Source organism: Cyanistes caeruleus, chromosome 4, assembly GCF_971803275.1.
Source record: "Cyanistes caeruleus chromosome 4, bCyaCae1.hap1.1, whole genome shotgun sequence".
NCBI lineage: Eukaryota > Metazoa > Chordata > Aves > Passeriformes > Paridae > Cyanistes > Cyanistes caeruleus.
The window spans coordinates 30,906,260-30,932,005 of record NC_141704.1 but is presented as its reverse complement, the minus strand read 5'-3'; the positions used below and the strand labels follow the sequence as shown (position 1 = coordinate 30,932,005).

The following is a 25,746-nucleotide window of genomic DNA, read 5'->3' as shown; positions in this document are numbered from 1 at the left end:
ACTGACAGATCATTTCTGGGTCCAGATCTGGATTCCTATCTTTCCCTTGAGTGACTTTTAACTCCCAAGCTTTTATGTAGCTGACAATTATTGCAGGGAAGAGCTTAAAATACTTTACTTCGTTTAATGTGCGCTAAGCACCAAAGCAGCAGTGACGATACAGTCACTGCTAAATAAAGAAGTCTCTGGAATTCTGATCCAGCATCATCACAAGCTCTGTGCTATAAGCCCAAGGAAACAGCAAAACATGACTACTTGTTGTTATTGCTATAATTTGCAGCACAACAACAGCATATTCAGACCTACCTAATGCACAAAAGAAAATGCAATGTTCTCCTCAGAGTAGCTTACACTCTGAATCACAGGCTAATATTAGAGCCAGATTAATGCCAGAACACAACTTTGGATGGACACACACATGCAGAATTACAGTACTGTTGGGATTACTGTGGGAAAAATGACAGCAAGGAGCACAGCTGGTATTTGAACTGGACTCTGTGTTTTGTTTACCACAGGACCTATATCCAATACTGCAGGAGTACCATATTCAGTCTCTGAAACACTGCCATGTACGCTATCCCCCACAGCCAGTCCAGTACTGTTTTGCATCCATGGGTAGACAAAAAAATGCTTCCTTTCACCCTCTCAGGCTTATTTATTTGGCAGAGAAAAGCAGGGAAATAGATGTGTCGTAAAAACTACAAACTTTAGTGCCTAGAACCAGCATCTAGAGGTGAGGCAGCTCTTCAGGCCATGATGGACCAGTGTAGCTGCATGAGGGCAAGTGGCCTGTGTGGTTTACATCTGCTAGAGAGCAGTTCTGTACAACTCAGTGCAAAAGCATCTGGGAGAGAGCATGGTTACACATTTTGAGCGAATGCCTTTTATGTCCTGTACAGAACATGCGTGCTGAGGGACCTGATCACTTTATACTGTCCTTGTTCCACCTGTCAAGGTGTTCAGTCAAGACTCCTGTGCTTTCTTAATTGCATTTCATTTCACTCAAAGTCAAAATATGCTTTTCAGCATTTTGATTTGTGGAGTTGCTACTCATCACCTCTGCTGCGAGCCTGACTCAGAGTGTGCCTTTGAACTGGGAGCTTACATTTGAGCCTTCTTATCCCCTCAGTCCAGTTTTTCTCTAGTTCAACACAGTCTGCCTTCTTTCCTCCTCAGAAAAGGAATGAAACTTCAGCCTTGACACCCAGGAGAGGCAAGGGGGAGCACAGGGGCTGATACAGTGAAAAAGATTAAAGACAGAAGAAAGGAAACAGGGAGAGACCACATGTTCATGTACTAAGTAAAGCAAAATCAATCAGAAGAGAATGAGGAGACAAACAACCTCCAGCTGGCTTTAATCTACATATTTTCCTTCCAGTTTATTAAATACTTAAGCACAGATTAATTCCCAGTGGTACCTTCTGCTTTATGTACTGGCTTGATGCTAGAAAGTTTTTATTAGTATTTTATATTGGTACAGTGAAGGGATTTCAAAATGTTGAAATTTTGAAACACAGGCAATTAATGTTATCTCTAAATAACACTAAATAAAGGGAAAAGCTCATTTGATCAGAAAGAGCTGAAACCACAATCCAAAATCAACATTAAACCCCATTTCTCTTGACTCCCTCTGTTATTCTCTATCTGCTAACCACCACTTCTCTTTTTATAGGCAGGCATAGGAATGAATGACAATGAACCTGCTTTTGTATGCTCTGGAGAGTGCCTGTCTGAATGCCGGTGAGGTACTGCAAATTTGAGCCTGAGCACCAATAGGGAGATACCTAAGGAAGACTTTCTTTATTCAACCTGCCCAGAGCTACTGCACCTTAGTTTTCCATCCTCCCATCAGGGTGTATGCTCTCCCTACCACTCCCCATTCATGAACAGACTTCCGAACTACTTCCCTTGCACTCCTCTGTCTTCAGCTGCTGGTTGTGTCTCTGTTGCCACCACAGTGTTAATCACTGCACCCAGCTGAAAAGGACATAGGCAGACACAAACTGTATCATGCATAACAGACCTGTCACTTCTTAATCACTACTAGTGTCCCTGTAATTTTCATGCACTCCAAAATCACTCCTGTGGGATGTTTGTTTCCTACTCTCGCCACAAACTCCGTGCTGATTTCTTACCTTTCTTTCCTAGGAGTAGCAGTCCTGGGTCTCGGTGCAGTCTGATGAAGCTGATAATTTTAATCAGAGGTGGCTGCTGTTGTAAAAGGCTATTGTTCTGTGGATCCCACGTTGCTTGTTCTGGGCTCAGTTCTTCTCCAGTATTTGCCAAGAACTTAGCAGGATTGGGAAGGACTGCAGGACTCCAGAGGGCATTCCCCCATAGGCGTATGTATTGGATCAGGCAACCGACATAAGCTAAAGAAGAATCTCAGAACCTGTGACAGTTTTTCCCTTTGGGCAGATGAGCTCTTTCCTCGAGGCTCAGTTCAAGAAAAGGAGAAACGGTCTCTCCTGCTCACACTGCTTTTTCTTGCAAGTTGTACTTTGTAGGCTCTTCTATGGGGAAAGAATTTCAGGAGCAGCACCTACGCGTGCAGGGTAGTGGGTGCATGCAGCTGGCCCACCCTGCCTCTCTGCCGCCTCAGATCCTCTGCAGAAAGATCAGGGTAGGCATGGAAGTTGTCTGCGGTGACTCTATGCTTCCCCAGATCTTATCTGGCTCATCCCTCCCCACGAGCTTCTTTTCTTCTGGTCTGAGATTCGCTTTAAAATATTCTCTCTCTAGGATAGAAGGGGCTTTTCTTTATATTTGCCAGTTAAATCTTTTTCCTTCCCTCCCTGCCTTTCTCCCTCTCTCTCTCACAACTACTGGCAAATTGCAGATTTTCCTTCTGTAGGACTCACAGATAATTGGCTCAACTCCTCCCTTGAAGTCAGTGTCAGACACAGGGGAAGGAGGGGTGCTGAGGGGGTGGGATTTTGTGCCTGTTGGAAAAATCTTTTCTCCTCTAAACAGAAAGTTCATGTGCATTGCAGACTGCACATTCCCTGTCTTTCCACCAGAGACCTGTATGTATGCATGTGTGGGGAACGAGTTAGTGTGTGTGTATGAGAGACACAGACAATTCATCTACCTTGCAAATAAGCTGTTTCTAAAAGCTCTATATTTCCATGCTGTTTTTTTCTGCCAGACAGCAGCAGATTGACTCATTCCCCAAGTAGGGGCTTTCTGTCCATAATTTCTGTAAATCTTTTGCTCTATGGGATGCTTTCTCTGTTTGCTCAATCTCAAGACATTTACATTAGAATGGCTGGTTGGTTTGATTAAGAAATAACGTGTAACTGTTGTTCTTCCATTAATATTTAAGTAAATTAAAAACTAAACTAGGGATGAATAATAGAAATGCTAAAAAAGGTCAAACAAACTGAAAGTGTGTGGAACTGAAACTCAGGAAAAAGAGAGAAACAAACTAAAAATAGGGAGAATTCAAGGCATTTGTTCAACCCCAAGTAAAACATTGTGTTTGCAGTTTATTTCATTGCTGATCTACTTGAATTTTTTCTCCTTATTTATTCTCTGAATAGTTTCGATCTATGAGTTTATTTTAAAATATATAAAAAAGCTTGATTTTCAAAGATCTGAAATTAAATACTTCAGCATTTCTCACTTTAAACTCCTAATTGGGGGTGGGGCAGGAAAGGAACAAAACCACAGATTTTTCAAGATATTGTGACAGTAGAAAAATGGAAAGGAGGCACAGTATTACAGTCTTCTAGAAGCGAACATTTAGAGTTTCAGGTCTCCCACAGTTCTCCCTTTTCTTTATTTTTTTTTTTTTTATTTTTTTAATTTTTGGGTGGATTTTTTTTTGTTTCCTCTGAGAAATTTACTCTTTGTTGAATGCAGAGAATCTTTCAACCACAGTGTATGCATAATTTCAAAGCCTCCTTCCCTCACCAATTTCTGCACCTTTTGAGGAATTTCCAAGATGCTTCACTTTCTCTCCTCTTTTTCCTCAGAGCACAGGGATGTTTCTGTTGCCACCCTTGGAATAAAGCCTCCCTGTTTTGCCCACAGTCCTGGTGCTGCACAGAACCCATCCACAGCCATCCACAGCAACCACTGAGGAGGATTCCATGGCTGTTGCAGGCACAGCTTGACACGCCTGTGAGTGTCGGTGCCCCCAGACCTCAAAGGATACAGCACAGGCTGTGGGATGAGTCCAGCTGGAACTGTCTGTGAGAGGAAGCAGCTCCCACTGAAGTCAGGGTCACGGTCATCCTAAGCAGGATGTGCATCTGGGGACTCGCAGGCTAACACAAAGGCAAAACAACATTGAATGAATATGAACAACATATTTGGGAAGCAGCAGATCCTGCAAACAAGTTCAGATTTGGGAAGAAAGGGCAGGATGTGGCAGAGCACCACTGAAGAGCTGCAGCAGTACTGAGCTGATACTGGGTTATGAGCAGAACTGAACTCTTTTTGGACCACAGTACGAGGTCTCCTTTGTCGGCTCCTGAGCCTTTTGGCAAAAGGTGGGGGAGTACTTTCATGGCTCAGACAAATTTTTGACATAAAATATGATGCTTCCCATTTCTAATTCATTAGTTCAGATCAAACCTGGACTGTTTCTGGTGTCTTGTCAGCTCTTGTGTAGCTTTGATCCAAAAAGAGTGACCAGCAACCTGGTATCATTGCCATAGGAACAGGAATGGCCACAAAACCCAGCAAAGCGAAATCCTGTAGTGCTACAGAAAATAAACTCCTCTTTCATCCCTATGGCTCACATGCCAAGTGTACTGAGTTCTCTACTAAGAGAGAAGTGTATAAGAGAGAAGTGTAGTCATAGTGGAGACCATCTCATCCGCCTGGAATTTCAGCCTACTCAAGCTCTTTTGTAAACCAAATGCAAAACTCTTGGCTAGCTGGCTTCACCCAGCCCAAACTCCTACTCAGCTATTCCCTTCAGCATTTCAAGTAACCAGTTAAGTTCCCCAAATGCTAATAAAATAAAATAACATTCTTAACTAGGCACCTTAGATTTATTTGATCTCTTATCGAACACCTAGTAAAATAATACATTACTTTTGAAGTAATAACTTTTGAAAGATAATTGCTAACTCTGAGGCTTCAGAGGCTGGAAAGACACTGTTGTAGCTTTTTGGGCTGGTGTTTTTTGTTTCATTTTTTCTGGTGTGCTACCAGTTAAGGAGTTGACAAAAAGCTGGGTTTCATGCTTTGCCTCAGGGCTCAGGAGACCAGAGGTCAAAAAATCCCTACCTTTTTAAAGACATCCCATGGGTGGCTCTGGTGGAGAAGTCACATTACATCTGCCCTCATCTGAGGAGTCAGGATGGCAGCATCTCTTTGTTTTGAGGGTTATAAAGGGAATAAGTAAATCAGAGAGACAAAGTCTCTGACAAAGCAAGAGAAGTTCCCAGTCTTAGCAGCTTTCTCTGGTTAGTCAGAGACCATCAACCTTTCTTAAATCTTACATATATTTATCAATTTAAAAGCCAGGGTAGTAATGTGTTATTCTCTAAGAGGCATTTCTCCCTCCCACACCTCCAGTCTTTAAAGAAAACCTAAATGAGGTTTTTATCCAGCGAAGGCTGTTTAGGAGGATGACAGGCAGTGGCTACAGAGAACCAGCACTGTTATGAAGGGCTGTGCCTGCTTTGCTGAGTGACAGGCTGGAGGGATGGGATGCCATCAAGAGGAACCTTGACAGAGTTGAGAAGTGAGCCCATGTGAACCTCATGAAGTTCAGTAAGGCCAAGTGCATGGTCTTACACATGAGGTGGTCCCAAGAAGAAATACAGGCAGGGCAGGGAATGAATTGAGAGCAGCCCTGGGGAGAAGGACTTGGAGGCGTTGGTGGATGAGAAGCTTGACATGACTCATCAATGTGCACTCACAGCTCTGTATCCTGGGCTGCATCAAAAGAAATGTGGCCAGTAGGTCAAGGGAAGGGATTCTGTCCCTCTGCTCAACTCTCATGAGACTTCACCTAGAGCGCTGCATTCAGCTCTGTACATACCAGGGACATGGACCTGTTGGAGTGGGCCTAGAGGGCCACAAGGATGATGAGAGGGACGGAGCACCTCTTCTATGAAGTCAGCCTGAAAGACTGTCTCTCCTTTCCTGGAAAAGAGAAGGGATTCCTTATAGCACCTTCTAGTACCTAAGCAGAGTCTACAAGAAAGGAGAGGGAATAGGACAACTGATAATGATTTCAAACTGGAAAAGGAGAAATTTGTATTAGAATTAAGGAAAACAATAGTTACTATGAGAGTAGTAAGGCACTGGAGCAGGTTTTCCAAAGAAGTTGTGGATGCCCCATCCCTGGAAATGTTCAAGGCCAGGTTGGCTGGAACTTTGAGCAATATGGTCTAGTGGAAGAGTCCTGGCAGGGGGGTTGGAACTAGATAATCTTTAAGGTGCCTTCCAAGCTAAACTGTTCTATTTTACGGTTTGTTGATGCAATGGTCATTGGCACACACAGCTGTTGTCTCTGATGTCAGCATGCAGGTCCTGCCAGCTCCTCTGTGGGGCTGCCTCATCTGTGGAAGGTGCCACAAACTGTGCAGTTGGGACTGGTAGACAAGGCACCTGTATGGCTTTTGGCCCTGCCTAGACCATGGGTGAGCAGAGAGGGAGGACTACAGAGGGCAAGTCAAGGGAAGCGAAAGAATGCGGCAGAAGGAGGCTGGGTAGAAAGACGTACAGAGGAGTGGGGAGAGAGAAGGGGAAATTAGAGCTGATGTGTGTTGCACTAGCCACCTGGTTTCAAATGGTGAAGACTTAAATGAAGTGACTTACTATATGGGGAGGCACAACTGCTCCTCAGACCTCTCCAAGGAGTTTCCTTCTCCAAAGAAGGGTGCAGCTCTCAGGCACCACACATGGTGACCACGCTGGCACCAGGATGCAGGACAATGTAGGCTCATAAAGCCAGGTTTCACTGTCATGAGTAATTGAATACCTTCTGCAGCTTCAGGCACTGGCTGCAGCTGGAGACAGAGACTGATGTGCTGGGCTGATGCAGCAGGACCAATCTGTTTCTCTCCACCTTAAGGCAAGTGACAGAAGTGACAATCACATGCTATTCATCTCTGGTCAGAATTAGTTCAAGACAAAAGATGTTCCAAGCCTTTTGTCTCCTCTTCAAAAGCAAATGCAATGGAGATTAAATATTTAAACCAGTTTTTCTCTCTCTTTTCCCATTCCTTTTCACTCTCCTCATTATTCAGTAAAGCAGACTCATTTTTCCACCCCCTCACCTTCCCTCCCTCCCACATTCATCCCTCCTGCTTGGTGCTCCTCCCATCCAGCAGTGCTGAAAAGTTAGTGCTCAGGAGCCAGTAAACTGCAGGTACCAAGTCATATTCTGAACAGCAAATAGAGAAGCAGCTGATCTGTTACTGCCTCTGAATTATCTGTAGCTCCCCCCCAGCATTTAAACTCAGTGAAGGGCTCTCCAGGGGTATTACAGTGACTGGGAAAATAACTAATGATCGTTAGTTATGAGTGAGAGGAATAATACTTGAGAGAATGTAGCTGTGGAAGGCATACAATTTAGAAAGTGGTGGTTTGACTTCTATTCTTGGTCCTGTCACAAAATTTGTGCATGGATGTAATTTCTCAGTGTCCTACAGTGTAAAATGCATTAATAGTATTTACTGAGATCCCTGCAAAATGGAAAAGCATTGCTGTGAAAATTGAATTCAAGTCACCATTTTTTTGGTGCATCTGTGAATCAGGTTTTTTTTACATTTTAATTAAATATTTTTGAGAAAAGACTGTATTTCTAGTCCCCCTCCTTTCCATTTGCCACTGGCACAGCATGCCCAGATTTCCTTACAGACATACATGCATCCTTACATTTTTATTTCACTCTTGAACTTTTTAAAACTCTCCCCATTTTGAAAAAACTGCTCAAAAGCAAAATTAAAACTTAATTTCCCTCCCCTTATTTGTAAAAGCTTCAGGCTAGAACATGGGGGAAAAAACCAGCAAAAGTGTACAATTAATTTCCTTGCCCTTGGTATTCACTGAGTTCAACAAGTAGGGTTTTTCAACAAGTAGGTATTCAACAAATAGGGTTGTTTATAGTCTTTCAGGCTCTGATGGAGTAAAAGCAAACCCCAACACATCCTTCTGTGTAGCTTATGATCCTGCTGGACAAGTCAAGCACTCACCTGACGGTGTCTACAGAGTGCTTCAGGAAGGAGTGGCTGTAGGTAGACTTCACAATTTCCAGTTTCCGTTTAGCATCCCATTTCCGCAGCTGCTCCCAGGCTGTGTCCACACAGATAACTGCACACCTGTGAAGGAGACAACAAATGTCTCTCCTGCTGAATGATGCTGGTAGGAAGGGGTTCATTCAAAAAGCCCACAAAAGCTCTCCCCTGACTGACACCTTCCAAAAGACAGAGAGGAAAACAGTACATTTTGGGCTATTTCTACAGCTGTGTTCCCACTGATGTTGCTTGTATCCCAAAGGTATGTACTTACTTGTCCTCATTTACCATCCATTCTGACTCCCTACCAGGGCTAATGATCATCTCTTAAACATTTTAACCTGCAGTGGGAACATGGACAACTAAGGAGAGCAGAGGGGAAGGAAGACTTGTGAGAAGATGATGAGGACTGGGCATGACCCTGTAAGACTTCACAGAAAAATAGCTAACCAAAAGCACAACTAAACCTCATTAGATGCAGCTAAAACCAAAGACAAAACAAATGGGAGAAGAAGAGGTGCATGAAAAAGGCATGAAAAAGAGACTGACAAGTCCTAGCCCTCTGCATCCCATGTGGTTCTGCCTGTGACCAGCTCCTCTATTGGGGTCTTCATTAAGAAGTGGCAATTGCAAATCCGGGTCTGGCCACTATATTTGGTATCGGCTGGTTCCATATAAACATTCCCAGTCAGAAGCTCTTCTTGCCTAGTGAGCTGTCCAGGGCAGAAAATTGTTTCTCTAAGGATCTGGTTCTTCACATTCCTTCATACTCCACCAACACCTTCAATCTATGCCTGTGCCTCCAGAGAACAGAGTTAACTCACCTGTGAAACCTCTCAGTCTTTACAGGTACATCCTTCTAGCACAGCTCCTCTGACATCCATGTCTTTTTATGCCTGGCTGTTAAGCTTCTCTAAATCCTGTGCTTCTCCCTGAAGCCATATGGGTGGACTCCATGATGACAAGCTGATCTCTCAGAAAATTCCCATAGTTGCCTTCCTGGAGCTGGAGCACTAAAGCTGTCTAATATTAAGTGATCTTCTTGGGTGACCATCCTGGAGCTCCATGGTGGGTCTGGCTCTACATCTGCATGATTCTGCACAGGTTTTATTTGGGACTTGGTTTCACTGCAGTTATTAACAAGAACATGTGAATTAGAGCTCTGTGTCTTCACACAGGGTTAATTGTTTTGGTGACCTCCTCTATCTAAAGGATCAGTTCCATGTTAGAACCTGGGCATTTACAGTTCCTTTATTAAGAAAATAAGAATGTGTCAGGGATTGAAAGATGTCTCATCCCTTTGATTTGAGAGATATTATACGCCTTTATTTTTCATGAAAGGAAACCAGTGAATGGGAATATCACTCTGAGGGAAGAACAAGTGATAATGACAGGTTGTTCTTTTATATTTCTTTTTTGTTCTTGTGCTGCTTCCCCCTCTCAGAGGACTGCAATCATGTACTCAAGAACCAAAGTAAAATCCATTATAATAATAATAAGGTAATACTACATACTCTAAGTGTAACTTTTTTGCTAGTGTCTCCATACATTCTGTAAATATCTAGGAAGTGAAGCTCAGTGTCTCAGGAACATAAATATTTTAGCAGTTTGAAGATGGAAAAACTGAATATGCATACAGTTTTTAAACAGTTACTCCCAGGTTACTCAGAGTAAGCATCTCCATACTTAAGCTCCCCCTGCCCACACTGCAAACTAACTGCAGACTGAGCAGCCATTACTAATGAGCCAGCTGCTGAGCATGAGTTAATTGGTCCTGGTGAGAGATTATATAGCTTTTGGCTAGTTCAGAGCATGAGCAGAGTGAGTTTTATCTGTCTGCAAAGGGCCACACAATAATAGCCTTCAGGCTGCAAGACTGGAAACAGTCCCCAGCATCATCTGTACAGCCAGGAGGTGACACAGCACACAGAGATGTGTGTATAACAACCTCATTGCAGAGCACCAAAACCTTCCTGGGAAGTACACTAATGGACATGTCATAACCTCATCCACGTCCTTGAAAGGAAGCAGAGCACAAAACCGCTTTGGCCCGGTTTTTAAAAGGTAATGTTGGCTGCTACAATCTCTCCACAAATATATGTCAGGTCCTCAAAATCATAGAACAGGCTTAGAAACTGTAAGATTAAAACCAACTAGATAAGAGGAAGGAGACCCTGAGAGTGTTGCAAGGTCAGGTTTTTCTCTGCAGTGGAAATAACTAGCATTTTTTTTTTTTTAAAGTAAAAATTCAGAAGTCTGATCAAAGCTTCTGGGTTTGCACATATTTACTGACAGGGGTCAAATTTGGGCCCAAAAATGGGCCTCTTTCGTAAATGTGAAATTGGAGAATTTTCCTGAACCTACCTGGTTCCTCTGCCTACAAATCTCTCTGATGATCTGTAATCAGGAAAATTCAGGTTTTTAGCAACAGCTACAATCAAAATTGTTTGTATGAAGCCAGCAGTGCTATTGCCTGCCTCCTCAGGGGTCAGATTTTAAGGCTGGGGCAATCCTCCCATGAGCCCTGCCCAGCAGAAGCAGGAAGGCAGCATCAGCCTTTCCTTGCTACGAGTCTGTGTCCTCTGCCCAGGCTACAGGCTGTGCTAGCCTGACACCCCACTTCCAGCAATGTAAAGTGTTATTCTGACATGAAAGTCTATCAAAGTGACTTTTTCTCTGGTGTAAATGACAAAGTGAGCTGCTGAGTCAAAATAAATAAGATCTAAGGTATCTTCTATGTGTTTGCCCTGGCTGAAGGCTTAGAGGATGTGTACAGGAGAATAAATTTACCCACTACCTTTTCCATCACACTGCACTCTCCCAGCCTTCCTCTGTCCAGAGGAGCTTGTTCCTCTTAGATAATTACAAAACAGTCCAATTAACAAGAAAACTTTCCATCTTCAGTGCCCAGTCAGACTACCAGATTATTAAAATCTCCCATTGGCACTGACCTGTACTTTGCTTCAAATCAGAGGGCAACTGCATCTGTGAAACGAACAGAAGGGACAAATTTAATTACTGGCAAACTAACTCATCAGGATTTCCATTCCTGTTTATTGCTGGAGTGTGGACAAAAGAGTTTGTAGTTTATGTGGGAGGTCAAACAAAGATGGGAAAGGGGCTAACCATAAGAATTTGTGCTGGAAATGACTACTAATTAAGATAAAATGCAAAAACAGAGAACTGCTTTATTTGCCAGCCTCTTCTATGCAGCACAGACCTAAGTCACACTGTTTTTTTGTTCTTTTTCAAGGATGTGACCCCTTTACTATACAATCTAGGTCTATATAGAGTCCTTCTTAAGGGAGGGGGTAGGTGAAGAGCCTAAGGAGTTCAAGATTTTCCACTTTTGCACTTGAAGACCATTTATGTAAGTTCCTGGAAATAGCGATTCCTTCCCAGTTCCTTTGAAAGGCACTTTATTTTAATGCTACAGAAGGGAAAGCAGACACACAGACTCATGCTGAACTTGTGATTCCTTTGATGGGTAGCAGCACAGACTCTGTGCTGTCAATGAGGACTTGAAACCAAATTCACCAGCAAAGGTAAAGCACTCATGACATTGAAGGAGAAGTGCTGCAAACCAGTTGCTCTGATGCAGTGTCTCATCAGTGGCACAAGGGCCATGGGTACACACAGCTCGTGGAGTCCTTCAGTCTGCTCCACTGATGGAGCAGAGCCTCTGCTGCCAGTTGATCCTATCGTTTGCTGTTTCAGGATGGACTCCTGCTCCTTCAGGCCCACGGCATTGCTCAGACGGGGAGGTGGATGGGAGGAACTATGCAAGTTGGCATAGCAACCTCAGGCTCTGCGCTTTGAGGCTTATGCAACCACGAGCAGGTTGAGAAGGTGGGAAAGGGCACTTCCCTTCTCTCGCAGCCTCGTCAACAATTGCCTCACATCCTTGGCAATTAGGCAGGAATAAACGATCTGACAGAGCTCTGAGCTTCCTGCAAAGCCTCCCCCTTGCCTTTCTTTTCCTTCTGGAGGCTTTACAAGCTATTGGGTAACAGCAGGAACCTGCAAAGTGCCCTTCACCCCATCCATCACCCATGAGAGCATGCCATGAGAAAGGTTACTGGCTTTCTGGGTTTTACTCACCACCAGCAGCCAACCAAGGGTGCTTCAGGTACAGAGTGCATGACTAAAAATAGGATGGATAGACCCACTGACTGCTGTGCTTTAGCCCTTACACACTCAGCCTTTACCAAACCATGTGCTCCAGGTCTGCAGACAGAGATGCAATGCTGCACTCCAAGGAGAAGATGAAGAGGGTGTATGGTTTTTACTCTCACTGCCAATACAAAGTACGGAGGTTTTAGGTTCTAGATGTTTTCAGGTGAACAGCTAAGCAGCTCTTCTGTTCTCCCCATTTAAGTGAATGAAAAGGTGAAGAAAAGCCAGGGCTCTGTTAGCAGAATGAATCTCCAGGATACTTCTTCAGCATATAGTAGTTCACGGGGTTGATTGGAGATTTGCTTTCATCTTGGCTTATTGCATCCTTGGTTATGAGTTTTTTAGGCACCACTAGCAAATGCATCTATCACACTGGACAAATTTTATTTGTGAATACTGGAAAGGGCAAATATGGAATAAATGTGATGTCCTTGCTGTAGCTGAACTAATGTAAACTCTTGCCAGCAGGGAGAGCTTTAAAGTGGACAGATAGGCAGCTTGGTCAGAAGTGCAAAAGGGCACTGCACTGAGCTGAGCATATGGCTGGTCAACAACCACTGCAAATCCTTGTGGTTTTACAGTAAATCTCCTAACAGCTGATGAGTCCTTCAGGATTTGGATCTGTGTGATGAGAAGAGAAAAACTCCTCAGTTTTATTTTTATTTTAAAGCAGGGAAAGCAACACAAAGACAACAAAACAAAGTTTTTGTGAATGCAGAGAAAATTCTGTAAGCATCATTGGAATTAATTCTACAGATTCAAATGTTTGGAAGTAAAGGCAGGTCATTCCTATTTTCAGTCAGAAAATAAATATTAATAACTTGTAGGCCAGTTTCATGATTAAGGAAGAGGTGACTCATGCTTCAAGATGCTTGGCAGGCCAGCATTGACATTGTTACAAACACCTTCAGCGCCCCATTAGCACCCAGTCAGAGGTGCTGGGACTTCCCACATGGCAACCACAGAAGCAAAAAGCCTTGGCTGTCCAGGTTAGAATCCCTCAGTGCCTTGGCCTGCCAAACATGCCCTGATGTGTTTCTCAGTGAACCTGGCCTCTTTAGCATCATCAAAGATGGTGAGGAGCTCAGACAGTTCTCAACTGCTCTGTGGCTGGATGGTTTTTTCTATATGGAAATTGTCTCTAGCCAGTTTTCCAGCACTTCCAACTCTGAGCTTCAGGGAATTTATTAAATGGCTTGATGGACCAAAGCCAGCCCATACACATTATTTTGTGGTACTTCCATTTTTTATCATTCTCTGAGATGAAAGCAGAGGAAGGTGGCAGGAGCTGGCAGGCTCATCCCAGCTATTCTGAAGAAGGATGTACTTACAGAAAGGGAACAGCTACTCGAGCTGCCTTTAACAATCTTTTCAGCCCTCTTCCCCAACTCCTGTCTCACAACTGTCCTATTTGTGGCACATGAGCATCATGAAAATACAAAGGAAAGGGAGAAAGGGACGCTCACACCTTGTGCCAATATCTCTAGAGGGGAACACTGCTCCTGATAGAGCCTGCCCCAAGCAAGCACAGATTTGTTGAGTTCACAGTGAGGAAGAAGGTTTTAGTCTGTTCACCAGCACCTGAGCAAACTAACACTTACATGCAAGCCAGCCTGCACTGAAAGGTCCTCACATTTGGTGGCTTGGGTCTGTAAACTTCCTTCAGGCTTCCTTTTTGATCAAACCCAGATATAAAATGAATACGAAAATTGCAGATAGCCCTAAGAATGACATGACAGGTACTGTCACCTACCCTCTGGTTATTGGTGAAGGAAGATGCACAGACCTAAGGCTGCAGCATGCCAGTTCCAACTACAATGAGATCACACAAAGTCATAAATGGCCAATAAAAATGTTACAGAACAATTTTAAACTCTTCCTTAAGCTAAAGGTTTTGCATTCCCTAGTTGTCCCATAGCTGCAGTGCAGAGAGGTCCTGGAATATCACCTGTACCTGTGTGTGGGAATGGAGATGTCCCTCAGCTTCCCTCAGACTGTCAGATCTTGCTACCAACCTCACACAGACAGCATCTCCCTTCCTCACTGACCACTGTCTATCCCAAGAGAGTCTGACACAACAGGCCAGAGTTATATATGCACACCACTGCCTTTTGAGGCTGTGACAGCACCCGGTGCAAAACACAGGCCAAGCACACATGGACTGCACAGCCAAGCATGATTTGCTGCCTGTTTCTCTCCAGTGCCTCTGTTGCTTTGCATTTCTCCCTTGCCATAGCAGCAAGAGTCACCCAGCATAGACATAGTTAGGAAGTCAGATCCCAGGTGTTCAAGGGAGTTGTGGGAGATATGGTGAGTGCCTTTTGCAGTGCTTCGTTGCTGTTGAAGGAAGTTGACAGGCTCTACATTTAAAATGGGCTGAGTGGCTCTTGGAGGGGGTGTCTTGCAGGGGGTGGCAGAGGGATGACACAGAGCTGCTCATTGTTCTCCTGTCTAGCTGCTACCCCCTCAGTCTTTCTGCTCACAAAGGGATTTACCATCCATGCCAGCCATTTTCTTGGCCTGACAACCAAAGCTGCCCTCAGATGAGAGGACAGACAGATTCCTTCACATATCTGCTTCTTTCTATAGCCTGCCATTGTCAGGGAGAGTAAAAGAGGATCACGAATACAGTGTCCAAGCGTGATGGAGTTGAAGTCAGTAGCTGTGGAGAAAGGCTGGGAGTCTTGCCATCAGACCTTTAAGGAACCCTGTAAGACAAGCAGATGGCAATCTGTGCTCAATGCAGTGCTCATTCTCTGCAAAACCTCCCTTTGCAGTCCCTCTTTGTCCAGTAAGATAGAATTGAGCATGCACTTAACAGAGCCCTGTTAGATACTGCACCCCAAGTGTGGCACCATACCACTGTAGGCTTTGCCTCCAGTGGCATTTGGGGGTGGGAAGGGGAATACTACAAATACTTCCCTTTCCTCTGCCACCTTCCTGCACCCAAAACTTCCCTCTTACTCTCTAGTATTGGCTCTTACCAGCCCCATGCAAAGTTAGGCACTGGTCCACCTGCTGAAAAGCTCTTCCCTTCTTCCAACACTTGTTCCAGGTTGGGTACTGCAAACAGCAAGTGTCAAAAGGAAAATAACCATGTTAACAGAAATAGATTTTTGTCTCCACACAGATGGACAACGAATATTTTTAAACACAATCTCAGCAAGATGTGTTAATTGAACCTCTGTAACCCCATGAGCCTTTCTCATAAGAAAGCAAAAAACCAGATGGATAATATTATGAAACTCTAGGGAGATGGATGGCTGCATAGTGTACACATTTGATCCTTCTCCAGTTCTCAGACAGGACTCCAGCAAAGCACTTAATTTTTGAAGCCCTAGCCTGCAGTCACAACTAACCCTGAGATTTGCAGACCAGTCCAGGTTCAAAAGTACCAACCACAGTTGCATCAGCAGTTTAAAGAGAGAAGAGATATGTAGACAAGTCAGTAAGAGCAAGTTGTGTCAAATGCTAACTGCTGGAAACAGCAAAAAAGCATATTTCTCCCTGGGAGGGAGAAACACAAAGCAACAGTGTCCAAAGAGACATGAGAGGAATAGTGGGCAGCAAATTGGTTTTGGCTCCACAGGTCATTTATGTCAGCCAGGAAACTAAACACAAGCAGTTTGGTTGGCACTGCTTTCTGTCATAGCCTTGGAAGGCAGCACTTACTATTTAGGTGACTGTGACCAGCAGTCTTATGGAATAGTGATGTTGGGTGTGGGCACTTACCAGAAGGATACTGGGGAAACTCATTGCTTAGATCCAGCTCAGATCACTCTCATCTCCCAGAGAGTCACATCCCCCTCTCCTCAATCACACCCTGACAGAGGAATTCCACCACAGGAATCTGTAAAAGAAGAAACCTGTTTCTTACATACCTATACTGCCCTGTTTAGAGCAGGGACAAACCCAAACTGCTGGAAGTGTGACCTGACCATCACACCCCTGAAGACTCAAGAGTTTAGGACCCCAAATCTTTCTGCAAGTACTCCTCTTTGAAAGCGGGGATGATTGTGACAGGCCCTGGAACACTTCTTTCCTCTGCTCTCTTGAGTTTGCTCATGTTGATACAATGATACCTCTGCAAATAAAGGAATTATGAAACTTTGTGCATGAGATACCCATAAAGAGACACCCATAAAGCCTTTCCTATAAAATAACTCCTTTGTGAAATGAGTAACTAAAATAAGAGCATCTTCTACCTCAAATATGGATAGGTTTTTCTACCCAAATTAAAGGCAGATGAAAGGCTTTTACCTATTACTGTTCCTGTGAAGAGCAGGTGGCAACATTTGGAAAAGGAAATGCATGGAAGAATGGCTCTGGAAGAGGCTCTGAAGAGAGCCTGGAGAAAGTCTGGTGTGCTGTGTGCTCTTTAAAAGATTTTAGGACCCAAGAGGAAAGAAGCTGCATGGAAGCAGGATTTGATACTTGCTTGTTAAACATACATGTCAAAAATCTCCAACTACACTAACAATTTCTTTGCTTGGTGGAAACTACCCTTTGTTTGAAAGACATAGCAGCTGTAGATCCATCCCTCCATAGGTATTAAGGCCTTTGCATATGGGAAAAACCTAAAATGCAGTGATTAAGAGAGTATATAGCCATAGTCCACAAAAGCCTGATGGATGCAGACATCAAGGGAAAGAGAGAACTTCTTGACATGGTTTGTGGAGCAGACATTCTGTCCGGAGCCATGATAGTCTCTGAATGCTGGGATCCATTTGGTTTCAGGCTAATCTCCAGGGAAAATGGTGAAAGCCAGTTTGTTTTTTGTTGCTTGTATAAAGCTTGACAGATTCAGACTCTGGGAGGTACCCTGTAGTGAGCAGTCCTCTTCTGGCAAAGAGTTAACATCATGATAAACACCAGCCTTTCTTACCCCTAAATAGACCAAGCAGATGCACAGCCCTGCCTTTCACAAACAAGAGTCTCAGGAGTCCTCCAGGGCAGGCTGCAACACATTTCAGCCTTTAGACACAGCAGGGCAGGGAACTCTCACAATCAGAAATCCAGGTCTAGTCTGCCATTATCAAAACTGCTTGGAGGCAGTGCACATAAATAAATATGGAATGCACAGCTTAAAATGGGAAACTGTCCATCTGACTGGCTCCTTGAATAGTTTTCTTTGCTTTCACTCGGACCCTGGGCAGCTCCCTCCCTGCTCTGAGGTCTGGAGCTATTCTTGGTAGTGCAACTGGATTAATATTGCAGGAAAAAGAGAGGTGACGTATGGTGCTGTCAGACATAGACAAAGGAGAGCATGCCCTTCTCCTCAGGAAGGAGAAAACAGCACAGTGAGTGTGGGAAGGTGTCAGTCAACATTTGCATCCCTCCACGAGGCTGGACTCCAGCTCTACCAGCAGCAGGAATGTTAATCATCTGGGTGAGCTGCTTGTTCCACTGCTCCAAAGCTGACTGATACCAGCAATTAAAACTGCATTTCTTTATGGGGCAATTTGGTGTGGTTGCCACATCTTAGGAGCTCAGGTGCTTTGGAGGCGGAGTTCAGAGTGGGCTTTGTCATCTGGAAGGGGCTGTAAAGACCACACTGGCAATGAAGTGAACACTCAAGTTATACAGACCCTCTCACCAAGTTAACTCGATTAGCATGTGCTTTGTGTTTGGGTTTTTTTGTTGGGTTTTTTTTTTCCTGTGTTTTCATGCCGCAGATCAACTAATTTTCTTGGTCCAATTAGAGATACAGCTGCTAAAGCCTAAGGCATGACTGGCTGATTGGGTTTTGAAGAATGTGACATTTTGCAGCTAAAAGCTTTATCAAGGGTAAGCAGTATTAACCTCTTTTCTTGCTTCCTTTTTTCTCTTTAAGCAATAGAGATTTGCTGTCTCCAGCTGGACCCACTGCTCACACCAGAGTCTGGGCAGCTCATGATAAATGATTGCTTCACCACAGCTTTGCATCCCAGTTCTCCCAGCTCAGCCAGTGAGTGCCCCAGCCTACTGCCAGGGAGGTAGATCCCTCTCATTAAACCATACACCTGGTGTGAAACAGTCCCAGTGCAAACACAGGTGTGGCAGAAACTCCCCGGGGATCTGGGGCCCTCATTTGCTTTGGTAGGAGTGTCCTCCTCATCCCACCTCCCCAGAATAAGTTACTGTCACACAGGGATATAACATAGGATATAACATTCCCTGCTTCTCTCCTCATAATCCTGCTGCACTGCACCTGCACACACACACACCTGTCTGCACACTCACAGGAAACTCTCAGCACACTGGGAGTTAAGGGGACATTACCTTAATAAACAGGCAGATTTTACCCAAGCCAGCAATGCTGCCAGAATGGCCCCAAGCCCAGCTTCAACGTGACTCTGGAAAGGCCACCAGCACATGGATGAACGAGCCTTGGCCGCTCTGGCTTCTTGAAAGCGAAATGTCACAGTGCAGAGAAACAAGCGTCCTTGTCACGGAGCTAATCTAGGCTGGGCAAGAGACACCTTGTCCTAAGCCTCCCTCTGTGTGATTTATCTGAAAAATACTGGCTTGCAAAGATCTGATTAGGAGTCTTCCAAAATGGCAACATCCCTTCACACTCTGTTCCCCACTGAAGGGATTTCCTCCTCTCATCTCACCCAGATTTCCTCATTCTAAAAAGGGTCTTAAGACAGAGGCTGCCAGAGCTGTTCTGGGTCTTGGTACTCCCTAAGCCAAACGAAGAACCAGGGAACCCCACAAATGGTATTTTTCTATAGATACAGGCTCACAGCAAGAGCTTGATTTTTAGAAGGGAAAGGAAATCAAATCCTTCAAAATGTGTCTACTTTGAGGATTAAATCATATTCATTGCAGCCTATTTGAACATTTAGCACATCTTCTTGGCATAGATAAAGATGCAATTCTCATTTCGTTTACACAGCTGCAAATCCCTATCTGAGTTAAAAGAAGAGGGTAAAGTCAGAGCCTGTAAATCCACTCTGGAAAAGATATTCAATCTTGTAAATCACAGTTTACACTAGACCTTAGCCACGAGAAACTGAGAGGTTGTCTATTTACTGTTACAGCAAGGATGCAGGACTTGTAGACAGTTTACTTCTAGAAGCCAGTTCTGCCCCCATCTGTAGCTGCAAAGCGTCTCAGCACATTATGGGTAATTAGCTGCTCAGTGATGAAAGACTGCTGTGGTTTCCTTCGGGATAAGCCATATCCATAGTCTAAGCATTGAATGATAGCCTGGCACCCCTGTCAGAGCCTGGCTCATGAGTTGTCTCTGCATCAGCATACTCGGCAATCCAGAAAAAATATGCTTCCCTATTCTCCCAAAGGAAGGTTTTAGCTAAATATGTGTGAGAAGAGATATATCATGGATACCTGGAGCCATTGGATACGTTGGTTGGTGTAATTTTTGGAAAATGCCTTTTCTACTTGCTCAGGGAGACTTTAGAGATGATTCAAAACTGCCACTAAGACCCCAGTCCTAAATGGGGCATGAGGATCAGCCAGTTCTCTCCAGTTCTCTTCCTTACCGATAAAGCCAGCTTGGTGCAATTTCCTCTATCTGTATTCATTACTGGTAGATCAGACTATTCTTTCAAGACTATTAAATATGGCATTTTACTGATGCCATGTTTTTTACACCAGGTCCAAAATGTATGGCTCCAAAACATATTAGCCAGTCTGAACATGAACACGGATGTAGAGTTAAATATTAGAGGTACAATAAAAATCTGCTATAGCTGATAATTCTGGGTTTCTTAATATGTTTTCAACATGTAAAAAAACTATACATGTTAATATAAATATCTGTGATTTTTACTCCTATTTGAAGCCTGGATCTGGAAATCCAGGATTTTCCTACAAGCCTTCAGACTCGGATTTGGACAGATGAAAACAAATAACAAATATGCAGGCAGGTGGAACATCTCTGTTCAGTGCTGGCGTAGCTCAGAAGGCTGTGCACGGGTGTGGGGGAAGATGGGCCTCCACATCTCCTAAACACTGTGCCACATGCCAGCTTTGTGCAGGGGGTGCTTTAGCACACAGCTTACCTGGGAGAAGAGCAGGGAAATCATGAGCTGGGGAAACACCGTGTTGCAGTTACCACCTAGGTGGTAAGACTGATGGTCCCCCAGCCAGTCTGCACTGGTGTGAGTGCAATCAACAATCCTGTGCTGGGAACTGAGGCCCCTCCCTGACAGCTCCACAGGCAGCATCAGAGGGAGAAAAATCAGTTTTTAATATTAAAAGGCAGTTCAAGAGACTCCAATACTTGGGCAAGGGAATAGTCTGCTGCTTTGGCCATGAACTCTGTCTGTCCTACACCCCAGCAGAAGGACAGGGCTGATCTGATCCTGGGTCAGCTTTCTCACTGCAGAGTGTGGTTATGAGAACATCCACACTACACATATGTTAGTTTACTCCTAGCCTCTGCTGGAGCAGATAAACCAGCTGCTACAGAGGCAAAAGCTGTGTGTTCTTCTATGGACATTCAGCTTTACCCTTCAGGGAGAATAGTGGAGTCCTCATCAGACTTATCTTCCTCAGCCCTATACAGCCTTTCAGTGTTGTACCCCCAGGCACTGAATGCTTATATCTTCTGCCAGGGGTGCTTTTCTGGCTCTTTCTTTGGCCCAGTGCTGACTATCTGGTGTCAGCCTTGGAGTAATCCCTGGGCACTCTGCCCAGCAACCACAGGAGTTTCATACTCCTTCCAAATCTATGGGAACTGGTTTTGAGATGATATCCTCAGCAGCTGCTAATCAGTTCTCCCCCAGGATCTGAGACTTCATGGTGAGGTGCCATGTAACTTTCACCCAAGACCTTCTGGAGCAGATTTCTTAGATGGGGAGTTTCCAAGTCTAACGTGCCCCTTTAGGAATTTAATAATGCCTATATAGGCATGAAAAAACCTTTGATTAGGAACTCCTAACTGCTACTTATTTCTCTGGAGAATTTGGCTGTTTACAGCTTTGCTCATTCCTCTGTACTCTCACTCCCAACCAACTGGAGGTTGTTATTTTGGGGCTGCATTCAAAAACACCCATATGGGAAGAACATAAGTTATTTCCAGAACAAAAATAAGTCATGATTATGCACATGCCTTAAAAGACAGTCAGTCTCTGTCTGCTTCTTGCAGCGGTATTCAAGCACCTTGATCTTTCTACCTTGATCTATCTACCCAGCAATTCAGTCAGCAAAGCACGTGGGAAAGATGTAGCCATAACTCTCTTTTCAGATGTGTATTGTCTAGTTTTGGCACTGTCTTAGTCTACAAGGAAATCAATTGTAAACCCTAATTCTCCCAATTGATTGCTTAGGCATCTAACTCACAGTGGGCCACCTGGGCAGCCATCTCCTCCTCTCCTTTACCATCTGCCTTTAGCATCTTCTGCCTTTTTCCTCTTCCCTCTCCCCATGCAAGAGGTGCCTTCTATGCCTGGCTGTACCCGACCCAGCTGCCTTCACAGACTGGGACGAGCAGGGGGACGCAGATGGGACAGGCTGTGGAGGCTTCTCTTAGCCTTAAGGATCCGCATTGCTTCCTCTGGAGCATAAGAAATGTGAATGACTGAGGTTTAAAATTAACAGTTGTCAGCAGAGATTAATTGCTACAAATTTAAAAAAAAACTGGCTGAACTGACTATTTGCCAAGAGTGAGAGTTTACCGAAGTGGATCACTTTGACAACTGAGATCCCTTTTGCAGCTGAATAACATTTTCCTTGCTTTTGTTTCCAGTTTATATCAGTCCGACAGTTAACCCACTCAAAGCTAAGAAGCAGCATAGGCAATGAAAAGGGGAAGTCTGTTCTCTTCAAAATTAGGCTGATATCTACTAGTTCTACAGACCTGATGAACACCAAAAGGAAAATAACTGCCACTAGCATATTTTCTTTGGGTAACAAACCATATGTTTTAATGTAAAATATTTTGATAAGTGACTTCTGTCCAGCACATGTAATGTTGTTTGACTTAGCTTATAATACCAGTTAAAATGCTATTTTTCTGGATTCTAAGCTGTTTCCTAATGATATTTACATTAGGAATTTTAAAAGTGAAACTATTTAAAAAGCAGTGAATGATTGTTCTGCTATACTAAGATGTTTAAGTCCGTGGCCAAGTTGTTCTCTTGATTTGCAAAAAGAAACACCTTATTTATTCTTCAGTGTGTAACTAGTTGCAAATCAGACTGACAAGTAGCAAGGGGGAAAGAAAAATTACTTCTTTTTTCCAGGGAAACAATTTAAAAGAAAAAAATGAAAAGGAAAAAAAAAACCCTCACAAAAAACTCAAACTCATGAATAACAATAACAGATTAAACTTTCTTGTTTGGTACCTTTAGGCACAGCTAAATGCAGTGATTTTAAAAACACATTCATTTCAGCCAGCTGCCCTTGCAATGATGACCTGACATTTCTGAGGGGGGGCAATCAAATATGATCCTGTTATTTGTTTGTCCACCTGTTACAAAGCAGGGATAGAGAGTGTGCACAGATTCCCTGTGCTGAAATGAGATTGAGTTCCCATGTCCTCTGGCTCAGCTATCTCTAACCTTGCGTGCACCATGCTGTCTCTGTACTCTGTGGGATTGTGTTCTTGCCAGACACATTCAAATGTGCTTCATCCCTTGGATCCTGGGGTCTGCTTAAAGGAGTGAATTGTATAGCTCACGTGTGCATTCTTTATGTGTGGTCCTCTCTTCCTGTGCTGAGGAGTTTGCTGTCTCTGTAAGAACCAACCAATAACCTCCCACCCACTCTTGCTCGGGACGCTCTGGTTCAGTACACTGTGGACCTGAAATACCTTTCCAAGTACAGCAGCCTTGTGATGCAGTGCTTAATGTTCCTTGATCATGTAGCCAAGTAAGTTAGAAAGATTGATTGCCTTGTCTTTTCATGTTGCTGTAGCTGTGAGCTGGATGATGGGTGATTCCTGGCTCTCTTGGTCTAGCTCTGCTCTTGCAGCTTCTCCTTGCCAACCTCTTGTCAGCCCTTTGATGCCTCCTCCAGCTTTTGCCACTGGTGGGTCTGTCTGCATGCTCAGTTCACACAAGCTCCAAAAAAGGCTTTTGCTACAAATCCCTGGGTCTGTCCAGGACATGGATCTTTTTCAATCTGGGAAGTCACTGCTGAGCTGACTTCTGCTGTCCCTGTGGACTTTGTAACCATGGCTCCTCATCATAGATGTGAGAAATGTTTTCTTCTAGCTCCCAGCAAACGTGTCTCAGCAGCACTGCAGCTGTGGGGAGCCCATGTCTCCTCGGTAAGGATGCTTCCTTAGAGATACCTTGCAGATAAACACAGTACCCTGTACTGGAAATACACTGGGGCACCTTTAAGGAGAACTTGAAGGGTAGCACTTACACCTATTCAAGAACTCTCTACTCCTCCCTTCCTACGTACACCATACAAAAAAACTAAAGTGCCCATATTTTAACTAAGAATCGGGTTCAGTTAAGTCAAACCCACATTTTAGGTGTAAGTGTACATCTGGGTGATGCTGCACCACAGACACCAGATCTCCATCATCACAGATGCAGTTTTCCTGGGACATGTCCTTCAGTTCACCCCTGTCCAGGTGACACCAGGGCTTTGCCACCCCTGGAAGGGCCAGAAGTGTTGATACCTGAAAGACACTGTGCAAGTGGAGGGAAGGAGCCCTAGGAGGAAGGTGTGGAATGGGGGGATCAGCATGTTCCAGTCTTGCAGGAACCCTGGGAGTGAAAAGCCCAGCTGTTGTGAACTCTTCAGATCCCACAGGAAGAGGAGCTGCAGAAATTCCTCAGGAAGATGGATAAGCGCTCTCCCAAATTAGTCAGCATCTAAATATAGTGGCTCAACCCTTGCTGAATGACATGTAATCAGACCTCTACCTTAATGCTGTATTATATTGTTAAGCTGCATTATCAAGAATATTCACCACATATGTATGATGATCAATACCAACGCAATGTATTATAATTAATTTTTTTCCCCCAGAGGCAACAGATATGGGTGTATGTGGTAGTGAAGACATCCTTTAAAGGCAGGCTTTAAGCTTTCTCAAAAATGAATCATCTTGAGATGTGTGGGTCAAAAGATCGCTGTAAATATGTCTATTATGAACTTTAGGATTACTGCAGTTCGCTGGCTCGCTGTTCAGGTGGGGAGCTTTGTTCTTCCAGTTTCCTGAATTTTAGGGGAACTTGGGGGGATTTCTAGCCAAATGTATTCAGGTTTTAGTATAGAAGTATAATTACTAAAAATGTTAAATGGTCAGCTGAACAATAATAAAGACTAAATGACTCAATGATCACAAGAGCCTCTTCAAGAAGTTATCAGATATTCCCACATTTATAAAATATGCCATGATGTTGCAATAGCAAAGAGACTTTACAAGATTTCTGTGTAACACAGAGCTTTTAAAAAAATTCATTGCTTTTTTTCTAGAAAAATGTCTTATGAAGGACAGAAGTATCTTCTTAGAACAAAGGCCTGGGAGGACCAATTAACTCTATTCCCTTTTCTATAGCAAAGATCATTGCAATACCCAGTTCACAAGCTCCACTTTAAAAGCATTGCTAGTTTTTGCCTCACTAGTCTTCTCAGCAGAGGTTGCTCAAAGGTTAAATGCATTTGTAGAAAACTTTTGCACATTTACCACTTTTTAACATTGTCCTGTGTCTGGAATGGCTGCTCTCCCAACTTGATAATCTTTTCCTCCTGCTGTGTTTAGCTGAAGCCAGACTCAAGAGATAGGCTGTTGTGGCCTCCCTTTATACAACAGCATTTCCTTAAACTCCCCAGGAAACTCCTTTCTCTGCCTGTTGGATTCACCTTTCCTGAACATGGCTTGACTAAGGTTGAATGCAGCCTGCCAGCTTGAGTTTCACTGCAGCCAATACCCACTATTCTTTAGATGTCTGAGCATCTGAACAGATGCTCAGATTTTAATCCCCTGAAAAGGTACTCACATGTATCCTCAGAAGTCCTGGACTCACTTCTTGTTCCCTTAGGAATTTCCTGTCTCTTTCCAAAGGCTTTTAATTTCAGAGGTGAATGCAGAACAGGTGATTAACCCATGGAATTTACCTTATCACAGCTGCTGTCATTTGCTTCCCCATTCCCACCAGGAATCATTCCCACCATCTCATCATTGAGATGAGATTCTTTTGGTGTAAAGTGAATTCTCAGGGAAGGCAGCTCTGGGCAGTTTTGGCTGAAGCAAGCAGCAGATTAAAACCCTCTGCTGTATTTTTGGCTGTGATGCTGATTTGATATTAAGCATTCAGCAGGTCATTCCTTCTCTGTATCCCCTCCATACATATTTCTGTTTTGTCTGTTAACGCATTTTTTAGTCAAAAAAATGTGGCATCAGCTCTTCACTATAGAGCACAGAATAAAGCTCAGCACAATGCCTCTTGGATTC

The 25,746-nt window shown here is 43.8% G+C and overlaps 1 protein-coding gene across 1 annotated transcript in view; it reads right to left on the bottom strand.

Annotated features, from left to right (window-relative positions):
* The window catches only part of RASD2 (RASD family member 2), a 30,726-nt gene extending 5,346 nt beyond the window's left edge, over positions 1 to 25,380 (bottom strand). The window contains exons 1-12 of the mRNA XM_023936079.2: positions 25,292 to 25,380; positions 16,113 to 16,230; positions 15,365 to 15,443; positions 14,134 to 15,088; positions 12,306 to 13,001; positions 11,002 to 11,189; positions 9,029 to 9,331; positions 8,163 to 8,288; positions 6,947 to 7,033; positions 6,002 to 6,105; positions 4,160 to 4,271; positions 2,136 to 3,268 (exon numbers count right to left, since the gene is read on the bottom strand). The gene's annotated coding sequence lies outside the window, so the exon portion shown is untranslated. The remainder of the gene's footprint in view (positions 1 to 2,135; positions 3,269 to 4,159; positions 4,272 to 6,001; positions 6,106 to 6,946; positions 7,034 to 8,162; positions 8,289 to 9,028; positions 9,332 to 11,001; positions 11,190 to 12,305; positions 13,002 to 14,133; positions 15,089 to 15,364; positions 15,444 to 16,112; positions 16,231 to 25,291) is intronic.
* Positions 25,381 to 25,746: the final 366 nt, after the last annotated feature.